The sequence below is a fragment of the Zingiber officinale genome, chromosome 10B, assembly GCF_018446385.1.
Source record: "Zingiber officinale cultivar Zhangliang chromosome 10B, Zo_v1.1, whole genome shotgun sequence".
Classification (NCBI taxonomy): domain Eukaryota; kingdom Viridiplantae; phylum Streptophyta; class Magnoliopsida; order Zingiberales; family Zingiberaceae; genus Zingiber; species Zingiber officinale.
In genome coordinates, this window is record NC_056005.1 from 55,580,854 (window position 1) to 55,593,821 (window position 12,968).

Sequence of the window (12,968 nt, forward strand, 5' to 3'; positions counted from 1 at the left end):
TTCTTGTGTGGTCCAACGTGATTTAGCTCCTCCTTCGTCAGACCACATTAAATTGTGTTGAGGGCCTTGAAGTCGATCTGAGTCTTTTTCTTTATCTCCAGATTCTAATTTTTTGGATCAATTGAATTTTCGATGTTATGGTCGACTGGTGCCTTGTATCCTTTGGTGAAACTAAACCATTGGTCGAAGTCAGTCTCTAGGTACTCTTCCATTCGTCTCTTCTAGTAGGGGAAAATTGTCTCCTTTGAATAGCAGGGATAAACAGTGCTAGATCCCTCAGTTTGGGCCATTCATTTACTGAAACAAAAAACTTAAAATGGATACAAAGACTCGGTCTTAGGGTAAGTAGTGTGGGAAAAATGTACAGTTATTGAAGTTATAATTAAAAGACAAAAACTAAAAAAAATGAAAAAGAAATGATCCCCCTACTCGATCGGTGGTTGCACTAATTTAGAGCTAACCTGAATCTGATACCACTTGTTGGATCATGAGCACGTAAAAGGGGTCCCCTAAGATGGGTCTAGTGGCTAGCACATGAGGTGTTACCACCATGAGGTCTGATATTCAAATTTCGGCAAAGCTGAGATAAATGCCTCCCTTATGTGCTAGTCATTATTCCAAAGGCTAGTAGTCGCCCGTGATTTACCTCCTCCGTGTTGGCCCTGGGACGGGTTGGCGGGGCGCTGGAGGCGAGCGTATTCACCTTTTGCCACCATGAGCACATAAGAGGAGGGGAGGTGAATCACGTGTTTTTGAAAAATAGAGTAATTTTAAAATAAAATTGTAGTGGAAATTTAAAACTAAAAAGAACACAAGAAAAAACTCGGTCGATTTTACTTAGTTCGAAACCTTCAGCGATTCATATTCCAAGACCCAGCTCTCATAGACCTATCAATGGGTAATTTACTAAAAGTCTCTTCCGAAACAACTAGAAGAGGTAATCGAATACAAAAATAGGGAGAGTATAACAACCTACACTTCTATTTTAAAGTAGTAGTATAAAAATAGCAACACTATTAAGGTTACCAACAATTTAGTGCACGCTCATGTGTTGCTATCAATCTACCGAAGATGATCGGATGAGTTGGAAAGTTGCTCAGTGGCAGAATGACTTCTTTGAAGTAATAGCAGGAAACCAGAGCACTCAGAACGCCAAACGGAGTCATAGAAACTTGTAAATTGAGTAGTCGAGATGCCCTTTTATGGAGTGTGGAAGGCGCCTTCCATATGATTGAAGATGTCTCCAATGTGTAAAATCGGATTCCAAATAGCTCGCTCCTTATCATCAGTGATGTCTGATTTTATTTGATGGAAGGCGCCTTCCAAGCCTTCAAAGGCGCCTTCCATGAACAATACATAAGGTGCCTTCTAAGCTCTCGAAGGCACCTCGGGTACTATTCACCTGAGACACTTTGTGCTCCATTTGTACTATAAAATATGTTAGTCCAATATTAAAATATTTAACCTAGCACAAATAATAATAAGTAGTAATAATTAGTTCTTGTTCTTTCAGGATCAAGAACTAATTAAGGTCTTAGTTTAGGGATTCAAAATGGACCTAAACTGGATCAACGCCTACTGTCCCTCAATCGGGATGCGTCCTCACTAGGTCACTCTCCTCCAGTGACTTACCTTCACTTACCAACTTGCAATCTATCAACTAGCCTCTCGACCCATGATGTGCGTAGATTATATACATTTTTATACATATTTTGACGCACATCTACTTGTACTTCATGCGCATAATTTATGTTTATTGCACCCTATTTCATTATAATGTCATACTTCCATTATATTTTGTTTAGAGATCTACTCTTTACTTGTTTTGATTGATAGGACATGATTTGGAGCAAAAATGGAGTTTAAATGAAGTCGAGAGCTTCTAGAGTGGCACGGGCATGCAAAACTAAGTTTTCTTCATGTTCTGGTCGTGTAGCACCCACACGGTCGTGTCAAGGCCGTGTTGGGGGTGTGTTGAGGCCGTGTGAACATCGCACGGCCGTGTGCAGGCCGTTTGAGATTTCCAACACTGCAGACCAAAAGTAAAATGACCATAACTTTGTGCTCGGTTGAAGTTTTGGGTTTTTCTTTATACAAATTTGTAGATAACTTCAAGATCTATAACTTTGATGAAGACTTCAACCAGAGAAAACCCCATCTTGATGGTGTAAAAGACACTTAAATGAAACATTGCCATTTAGAGCTATGACAAGGTCCATGACAAGGGGTGTGCAAGGGCCAAGACAAGGGGTGTGCAAGGGCCATGCAAGGGGGTGTGAGCTCCACACGGTCGTGTGAGCTACATAACCCATGGTCGTGTGAGCCACACGGCCGTGTAATGTTTCCAGAGGAGAAGAATGACATGGCCGTGTGAATCCACATGGTCGTGTAACCTTGATAGAGCAGGAGAAGAACATGGTCGTGTCCTAGACACACTCGCGTAAGCCATCCAGAGACCAAACCAGCCATGGTCGTGTCCCAGACACGGCCGTGCAAGAGTACCAGAACAGGAGGCAGTGCAGGCCGTGTAGATCTACACAACTGTGCAAGGGGGCAGTAGCAGAGCATGTCATGGCTGTGTGAGCTTCACACGGTCGTATCACCTTAGCAGAGAGAGGAGTAGTGCAGGTAGTGTGAGCCTCACACGGCCGTGTCACGGGGCCGTGTGGTGCCCAAACCCCTTCTCTATATAAGGGTGTCTTCATCATTTGAAAGGGGATCTTCTCCCTTTTGGGGAGAATGAGATTTGGGGTGTTCCTCCACCTTCTTGGAGGATATTCCGACAATTCAAGGGCAGATTCTTCAACGTATCAACTCCGGAATCGAGGATTGGATCCGAAGACCATTTTTCATCGTAAATAAACTTTTCTTCCCTTTCTTTTCTTGGATTTGGGATCAAGATGCTTGTAATCTTCTTGTTTTCGGATTTCTTTCCTCGTTCTATGGATTAGATCTCTTATTCTAGGATGGAGGGAGTATTTGTTGTTGGTGCAACATCCGTCAGGTCAAGGTTGACCTGGGTGACCAAGCTAAGTCTTGGTTTGAGTTTAGATGTTTGACAATAAGAAATTGATTGAAGAAGAGTCAAGTAGGTCAAGGTTGACCGGATACTTGTCAAGGAAGTCCTAACTGGGATGTTAGGTAGAATGAAAGTCCTGGTGAGTGAAGCCAGGCAGAAGGAAAGTCCTAGTGAGTGAAGCTAGGTGAAAGTCCTGGTGAGTGAAGCCAGGTGAAAGTCCTGGTGAGTGAAGCCAGGCAGAAGGAAAGTCCTAGTGAGTGAAGCTAGGCAGATGGAAAACCCTAGTGAGTGAAGCTAGGTGAAAGTCCTGGTGAGTGAAGCCAGGCAAGGGAAAATCCAGATGGATCAAGGATGATCGAACATCTGGTGTTGGGAAGTCCAAGTAGGTCAAAGGATTGACTGGATACTTGGCACGAGGAAATACAGATAGGTCAAGGTTGACCGGACATCTGATGGAAGTCCAAGTAGGTCAAGGGAGTGACCGGATACTTGGCATGAATAGAAAAGTCCAAGTGGGTCAAAGGGATTGACCGGACACTTGGTGGGGAGTCCTGGCAGGTCAAGGGAGTGACCAGATGCTAGGCATGATGTACCAACAGGTCAAGGTTGACTGGATGTTGGTTTGAGAGGCTTGGGACTTGGTTTTGGGCAAAAACCAAGTGTTGGATCGATCAGTGGATCGATCCAGATCTAGATCGATCAGCGGATCGATCCGAGCTTCTCCTAGCGAACAGAGAGCCTCTGGATCGATCCGTGGATCGATCCAGATGGATCGATTGGGACGCGGCTTCGATAGCGCCGGATCGATCCGTGGATCGATCCAGCGTTTTTCCAGAGGCTCCGATCGATCCGTGGATCGATCCGAAGCCTCCCCGATCGATTGGGAGCATTCGAATCGATCGGGATCCGACCGTTGGCGTCGATAAAGGCCGCAGGCGTTCATTTCTTTGATTTATCTCTTCTTCGATTCACTCCAGATTTCTCGCCAGCTCCTCCACAGCACTCACAAAGCTCAGATCGCCAGTTCTTGAAGGATCTTGGAAGTTCTCCAAGTCAAGAGGCGGATCAAAGCCAAGAAGAGAAGCTAGGGTTAGGGTTTATACTCATTGTAAGCTTGTAAGCTTGTATTTCTTGTATCCTTTCTCTCTCTTCTTGTATTGAGTCTTGTAGGGCTTCTCCGCCCTTGGTAGTTACCATAAAGGAGAGTTTTATTTAGTGGAGGGTGTGTGTGTTGGTGTGGACCCTTGGATTAGTCACCTCTTGTGAGGTGGATACCAAGTAAACCAACCGTGTTAGCGTTGTGTGATTGTTTCTTTGTATTTCCGCTGCACATCTTTGAAGGAACAAGCAACGCCGAGCAACGAGCGAACGCGACAAGCTATTCACCCCCCCCCCCCTCTAGCTACTTTTGGTCCTAACAAGTGGTATCAGAGCGAGGCCGCTCTTCACCGGAATCATCGCCGGAAGGGTCAAGCATAACAAGAAAAGCTAGAGGGTGAAGAAGTTGAAGCAAATTCATCAAAAGTCAAAGATTTCAAGAAGCTCAACTTCAAGATGCAATTCCAAGATGGACTTGGATTTGACACAAGGGTGGCTCCACCATACACTTCCACGAGCTTCGATTCTTGGAAATCAAGAATCGAAAATTTTCTTATGATGGAGATAGAGCAATGGTTTGCTCTAATGGAAGGATTTGAAGCGCCAACAAACTCCAAGGGCAAGCTTCTCAAGAAAAGCAAATGGAGCTCGGAGCAAGTCCAAAGGTGCGAGGCAAATGACAAAGTGACCAAGCTTTTGGTCAATTTATTGCCAAGCACCATCCTTTGCAAAATTGGAGAATTTGAAGATGCAAAGGAACTATGGAGCAAATTGGCCAAGTTTCATGAAGAGATCCCCTCCACTGTACAAGATCATGAAGAATCCGGAGAGGGTGACTCTTTGGACAAGATCAAGAGGAGGACTCCAAGGTTGAGAGATGCTCAACCTCCGAAGAAGAAGAAATCCAAGAGGCTTCATCCTCAAGGGAATGCAACGAAGGGAACAAGGAGGGAGCATACTCCTTGTTTCATATTCAAGATGATGAAGCCTCCACCTCTAGGATTGAGGGGGAGCAATTCTTGGTGACACCGGATCAAGAAGAAGGAGAAGCTTCTACATCGGGGTCAAGAGAAGAAGGGGAGGAAGAAGCTTCTACCTCCACAAGTCAAGAAAAATCAAATGGAGGGGAATCAAGGTTCGATCAAGAGGAAGCTTCTACCTCCGGACCCAAAGGAAAAGCTGCCACCCCTACAAGCAAAGGTATAAATATTTCAATTAATAATAAAAATCATATTATATGCTTTGAGTGTAGGGAACATGGGCACTACAAGAGCAAGTGCTCTAAATTGGCCAGGAAGAAGGGCCAAGTGGCACTCAAAGGCAAAGTGAAGCCCAAGGAGATTATCCCCAACACAAAGAAGAGCAAGGAGCATATTATATGCTTCTCTTGCAATCAAAAGGGGCATTACCGAAGTCAATGCCCTAAGGGGAAGAAGGTGGTCAAGGTTCAAGGAGGCACTAGTCAAGGGGGAGCCTCCAAGGTAAAGAAGAAGGTATCTTTTATTGAGCCTACCCCTTTACATTATGGTAAAAAACATGATAGTTCTAATTTTTATCATTTTAATGCGATTTACCATAAGAATAGGAAGCATGAGGGCTTTAAAGAAAAGCATGTGGCCCTACATGCCAAAACTACCCAACCTAAGGTTAGGAAGGTAGATGGACACTTGGGCAAGAACACTAAGGATAATAGATACAAGCCCAAAAATAAAAATGTTCATGGGAGTAATGAAAAATCAAAATCTAAGGATTTAATAATAGAAAATCAAGTCTTGAGATCAAGACTTGATAAAATGGAAAAGACCCTAAAAAGGATGGAAAATATCCTAAAAGGGCAAAATGAGCAGAACCTAGGTTTAGGGGTACAACAGCCATCCAATGGCCATAGAGGTTTGGGATACAAACCCAAAGCTAAAAGGGATATGCCTAGTTATCATAGGGTTCCATATAGCTATGGAACAAATCCTAAGTCTAGAGGTCAAGTCAAAGATACAAGGGAAGATATCTCTAGAAGTATCTTTGCAACCAAAGTGACTAAGACTTCTAAGAAGTCTAAGAAAGTCACTAACAAGGTCACAAGGGAGGCTATCTCTAGAGTTGACCTAGAAAATGTGACCAAGGCTTCTAAGAAACCCAACAAGGTCACTAGGAAGGTATCTAGGGAAGTTATTCCTAGTGAGTACCTAGAACATCCAAGGAGCACCAATAGGTGTTGGGTTCCTAGGAGCATTTTCTCTACCCCATAAATGGGTTAGAGAGTGTCAACTCCGATTAGAAGGGTAGTTAACCCAACTTTGAGGAAATTGACACTCAAGGAGTATTTTCAAGGTTTTGTTAACCTTTGAAAATGAAATGGAATTATTATTTACTCCTTGAAAGAGTAAAATGTGCCTAATGGTGGAAGAGTTGATTTTAATCTTAAATGGCACACATTGGGAAATTCATAAGAACTACCAAGTTGGGATTTTGGTATGTTCTTAGGAAATTTAAGGCGATCCAGGCCTTAATTTAAAGGTGCTACTCTTGTGAAAAATGAAATATGCCAACATTTGAGGATATGCTTATTTTCAATTGGCATGCATTAATCAAGGGAATTAGAAATGCCAATTTAGGTTTTGGCATTTTCTTGAAGCACTTTAGGGCAATCTAGGTTTAAGTTGTAAGTTTAGCTAAGATCTTAAGGATACTTAGATAGTTAATCTAGGTATATTTTATTTATGCTAAACCTTGCCATGATTGTTTGCCCATCATATGCCATGACATCATGTCTATTTTTGCATTCATGTTTTATTATGCAAAATCCAAAAATTCCATGTCATGACATTCATACATCATGTAGTTATAGGAATCTTTCCTTTGAAAGTTATTTTATTTTGATATATGCCATAACATTATCATGCATTAGTTTAATTCCTTGTAATTAAGGACAAATGGCATTTAACAACACTTGTTAACAAGTGACATCCTAGGTGGATGTCTAATATCTCTAAAATGCCTAGATAGATATGCATGATTCCTAGAATAGGGCAAAACCAAAATCTCACATCTCACAAAGACCTATAAGATGACTTGTATGTGTTTTGTCCACAATAGATACAAGTGAGATGTTAGGATGATGAACAAAACTCAACATGTTGATTTAGTGCATTCTTTTGAGTTTTAGTTTCATCAAAACACATAGTTATGTGTTTCCCATCATTGGGAAAGCTAATGTACAAGTCATGTGCATTAAGCCCAAGGAACATGGTGGGATATTGGTTTGAAAATGTTTTCAATATGATTTTGGAAAACCTTGGTGAAGGCTATCTTTTGATAGTGATCACCATTGAATAGTTAGACACAATCTTGAAGAAAACACTAAAGTTTTTGCGAGTTTTCAAGTTTGTGTCAATCTTTGAGAATATGAAGTATTTTCATAGAAAACTATTTTTCCTTGATAGTATATGACCTAAATAATGTCTACACGAAATTTCATGATTTTTGGATTTTTGTAGAATTTACTAGGGGTTTCTGAAGTTGGCTGAGTTTGAAATTCAGCTACTATCAGAGCTCCGATCGATCCATGGATCGATTGGAGTGCCTGAATCGATCCATGGATCGATTCAGACGGCAAGTCTCCCGCGAGCAGAAGCTCGCTGGATCGATCAGCCGATCGATCCAGGTAGTCTGAATCGATCAGTGGATCGATTCAGAAAGGTTCAATCGATTGGAACTCAACTCCAATCGATCCAAGTTACTGATTTTGGCTGGGAAGGCTTGATTTCAGCATCTTTGAACCTCTTTGAGTCTAGGTAACCATTCCAAACCCCTAAAATACATGTGTATATACACAAAGGGTGTTTTCATGTGAAAACAAGGATGGATTGGTTAAGGAAGGCTTCATTGAAGTTTAGGTTGAGGTTTGTTTCAAATTTTGAGTATTTGAACCTCAAAACTTCTAAAATTGGGTTTCCTAAAGTTTTGGGGATTCCAAGTCATTGTTGGTGCAATGACAGAAGTTACCACTATGTCTTTAGGGGGAGGGACTCTTTAAAGACATGAAAATTATTTTTCATGAACCTTGGAAGGTGGTCAACCTTCCGTTAAGAACATGCTCAAGGTTGAGCGTTTGAACTTTAATGGGGAGTGGATATCCTCATTGTTCAAGTGGCTTCAAGTGGATAATGCTCAAGGATGGACATTTGCCTACATTGGGGGAGAATGTAGGGTTAAGGTTAATGAAGGGTATGGGACCTTCATTATCGTGTTGGTCACAACGAGTGAAGTTGTGAACAACGATGAGCAACTCTTAAGGGGGAGAGTTTTCAACAATGGGGCATTTGTTGAAGAGTGCCCAAAATTGAGGCACGAGTTGATGTGTGCTCAAAGATGGTTTGATGTGTGCCAATAGGGGGAGAATGAAAGGGAGTAAGTTAGGCTTTCATTACCTAGAGGGAGTTTGCTCTCGTAGGGGGAGAATGAAGAGCTTAATTTATGTGTTCATTACCTAGTGGCATGAAGATTGAGGCTATAGGATTAGCCTAACTTACATGTGGTATTGTAAGTGTTATTGTGGTATTGTCAAACATCAAAAAGGGGGAGATTGTTGGTGCAACATCCCTCAGGTCAAGGTTGACCTGGGTGACCAAGCTGAGTCTTGGTTTGAGTTTAGATGTTTGACAATAAGAAATTGATTGAAGAAGAGTCAAGTAGGTCAAGGTTGACCGGATACTTGACAGGGAAGCCCTAACAGGGATGTTAGGTAGAATGAAAGTCCTGGTGAGTGAAGCCAGGCAGAAGGAAAGTTCTAGTGAGTGAAGCTAGGTGAAAGTCCTGGTGAGTGAAGCCAGGTAAAAGTCCTGGTGAGTGAAGCCAGGCAGAAGGAAAGTCCTAATGAGTGAAGCTAGGCAGATGGAAAACCCTAGTGAGTGAAGCTAGGTGAAAGTCCTGGTGAGTGAAGCCAGGCAAGGGAAAATCCAGATGGATCAAGGATGATCGGACATCTGGTGTTGGGAAGTCCAAGTAGGTCAAAGGATTGACTGGATACTTGGCACGAGGAAATACAGATAGGTCAAAGGGATTGACCAGACATCTGATGGAAGTCCAAGTAGGTCAAGGGAGTGACCAAATACTTGGCATGAATAGGAAAGTCCAAGTGGGTCAAAGGGATTGACCAGACACTTGGTGGGAAGTCCTAGCAGGTCAAAGGAGTGACCAGATGCTAGGCATGATGTACCAACAGGTCAAGGTTGACCGGATGTTGGTTTGAGAGGCTTGGAACTTGGTTTTGGGCAAAAACCAAGTGTTGGATCGATCAGTGGATCGATCCAGGATCTAGATCGATCAGCGGATCGATCCAGGCTTCTCCTAAGCGAACAGAGAGCCTCTGGATCGATCCGTGGATCGATCCAGATGTTCCAATCGATCAGTGGATCGATTGGGACGCGGCTGCTTTGCATGATAAGCGCTGGATCGATCCGTGGATCGATCCAGGCGTTTTTCCCAGAGCACAGAGGCACTCTGGATCGATCCGTGGATCGATCCGAAGCCTCCCCGATCGATTGGGAACATTCGAATCGATCGGGATCCGACCGTTGACGTCGATAAAGGCCGCAGGCGTTCATTTCTTTGATCATCTCTTCTTCGATTCACTCCAGATTTCTCGCCAGCTCCTCCACAGCACTCACAAAGCTCAGATCGCCAGTTCTTGAAGGATCTTGGAAGTTCTCCAAGTCAAGAGGCGGATCAAAGCCAAGAAGAGAAGCTAGGGTTAGGGTTTATACTCATTGTAAGCTTGTAAGCTTGTATTTCTTGTATCCTTTCTCTCTCTTCTTGTATTGAGTCTTGTAGGGCATCTCCGCCCTTGGTAGTTACCATAAAGGAGAGTTTTATTTAGTGGAGGGTGTGTGTGTTGGTGTGGACCCTTGGATTAGTCACCTCTTGTGAGGTGGATACCAAGTAAACCAACCGTGTTAGCGTTGTGTGATTGTTTCTTTGTATTTCCGCTGCACATCTTTGAAGGAACAAGCAACGCCGAGCAACGAGCGAACGCGACAAGCTATTCACCCCCCCCCCCCCTCTAGCTACTTTTGGTCCTAACATTTGTAATGAAGATTTGATGTAAAACTCTTATAGATTTGCCAAATTCCTATTTCTATGATTTTGCCCTGTTTGTATCCATTTGATCTTGTGTGGATTGTTGTGTTTGGACCTAATTACCATGCTTGGTTGAATGTTTGAATATCTTGTGGATCTTGTAAAGATTGTTTCTCATTCGATTTTCCGAGGGACGTTCGTGACAAGAACAAGCCCGTGTAAGGACGTTTGAAGAGTAATCTTGAAGGGGAAATTAGGTTATTCAAGAGGGTAGGATAGATTGTATGCATTAATCTTTATATCTTAATGAGGTTGAGGTGTGATGAATTCTTATGTTGATTATCCGAGGGACGCACGTGACAGACAAACCCGTGTAAGGACAACATAGGGTTCATTCATAATTGATCACATTTAGATATATTTCAGTCCTAGGTCGGTTGTCTATTGCAAGAGAGAACCAACAACCTTCTACAAATGATAGACAATTGAAGAATAAGATTCGGTAGATCATTTACATTGAATATCCTTACAAAAAAACCAAAGCTCTTAGAACATCCCTTTATCATTGCCCTTATTCTTGTTTCTTATTCTTTTATTTCTATCTTTACCTTTCATAGTTACACTTCGCTTTTGTGAATTAATTGATTAGTTGTTTAGCTAATTCGTGTTGAGAAATCTTTAGTGATTATTCCAGTCCCTGTGGATACGATATCTTTTATTATTACTTACGACATTTCGGGGACTGCGCTATAACATTAGAAATTATCAATTGAGTTAGACTAAACATAACTTTTCTTTTTGTTAGCATAATTGTAACTAATCTTTAGAATTCTGTTTTCATAGTTTTTGCATATCTTTCTACTTCTTGACAATTCATTTTGTTACAATTCTAATTCTAATTCTAACTTTCTATTCTTGATTTCTAGCATTTAGCATATAAATTATTCTAGACATTTTTCTTTTTCCTTTTGTCTTTTCTTTCTTGTTTTCATTATGCACTTTCTTTCTTGCAATTTAAATTCTACATTTTCTTTCTTGCTTTTCATATTGCATTTTATTTCTTGTCTTTGATTCTTCAACTTCTAATAATTTTTTCTTGAATATCTATGAGCACTAACATGCCAAGTAGGCCCATGAGAAATTTTTCTACACCCTTTTCTGCAAGATTTTTATCTTCCATTATGCAACCTCATATTGAAGCAGAAAGTTTCCAACTAGACCCAGAGTTAATTTCCATGATACAAGGTCACAAATTTGGAGGAGAAGTATCAGAAAGTCCTTATCTGCATCTCGAAACATTTTTAGAAATTTGTGATATGGTGAAATATGAAGGAGTGTCATCACATGTAGTTCGATTGATGGCATTTCCTTTCAGTATCAAGGATAAAGCAAGGACTTGGTTATATTCTCTCCATCCTCAAAGTATCACAAGTTGGGAACAATTGGAGAAGCAATTTCTAAATCATTTTTTCCCTCCAAGCAGAACAGTGTATATGAGGAATTGCCTAACAAATTTTGCTCAGACATACGGAGAATCATTATTTGAAGCATGAGATAGATTTAAGAGTCTTCAAAGACAGTGTCCTCATCATGGTTTTGAAAAGTGATTGATTTTGCACATATTCTATAGGGGAATTTCTTTCTCAAACAAGAGTTTATTAGATTCATCAGCTGGAGGTTCTTTTATGGACAAAAGTGTAGATGAAACATATATGTTAATTGATCAAGTGACATTGAACCTCCATGAATGGTCAAACATAAGTTGGATGAAATCTCCCTCAAACATTCAAGAAGTGCAAATCATAAATGCTATAGAGCCTGTCAAACAAATTGTAACTCAACCATCTATGGGTTTTGAAAATCACAAGTCACAGAACAGGGAATTCAAATATTTGGGGGCAAAGATTGAAAGTATTGTTTCAAAATGGTTTAAAGAAGATCCCCCCCCCTTCGCAGACAAGATCTAATGAAAAGTGTGATGATATTGGGTTGAGAATTGAAAAAAAATCATGAAAAACTTCTGAAGAATGACATGTTTAAAATTGAGGAGAAGAATAACAGAAGATCACAAGAACTCAGTTCCATTTCTCCAGGAAGTTTCCAAAGGCCACAAGTACCTTTCCCTCAATGATTGATCACACCAACACTAGATAAGCAAGTTGGATCTCCTCCAAAAGCTCAAAGGGAATTTAGGAAAAAAGGAATTTCAATCTTTCCCAGAACCTTCACTAAGGGTTCCTTTTCACAAAGGTTAGTGGGGGTCAATGAAAATAAAGACTTTGGCAAATCCTATGACACTAATAAGGTTGAGTGCAGATTTCATAGTGTGTATAAAGATGAAGACTCTTCATATGAGGATTGTGATGATAATGCAGTGGATAATGAGTTTTTAGATCTACCTCTAGGTTTTATTGGAAGCTATTGTGAATTGAATTTTCAGATGATGAATGTGATGCGGTAGATCAACTTAAAACTGCAAGTGAAGTTATTGATCCTCCTATAGTTGATTCTCCTATTGAGGATATTGATGTTGGTTTGTGTTTTGATGTTTATGTTGATGATGTTGATATGGAACAATGTGTAGGGAGCTGTGTTGTGGAAGCAGCATCTCAAGAATCACCTCCTTTGTCCACACAATCCTTAGATGTTGTAAGAGTTACAAGGATTGAGCATGTTGTGGACCAATGTGTAGGGGCTCATGTAGATATAGCAGAGTCTCAAGAATCACCATCATTAATATCATCAACACCTGAGCCAGAACCATCATTTGATTCAG

At 41.1% G+C, this 12,968-nt stretch overlaps 1 non-coding gene across 1 annotated transcript; it reads right to left on the reverse strand.

Moving 5' to 3' along the window:
• Positions 1-11,683: 11,683 nt before the first annotated feature.
• LOC122030637 lies at positions 11,684-11,789 on the reverse strand. Its single transcript, XR_006125510.1, has one exon. It is a non-coding gene; the product is annotated as a small nucleolar RNA R71 (small nucleolar RNA).
• Between the last annotated feature and the right edge of the window lie 1,179 nt (positions 11,790-12,968).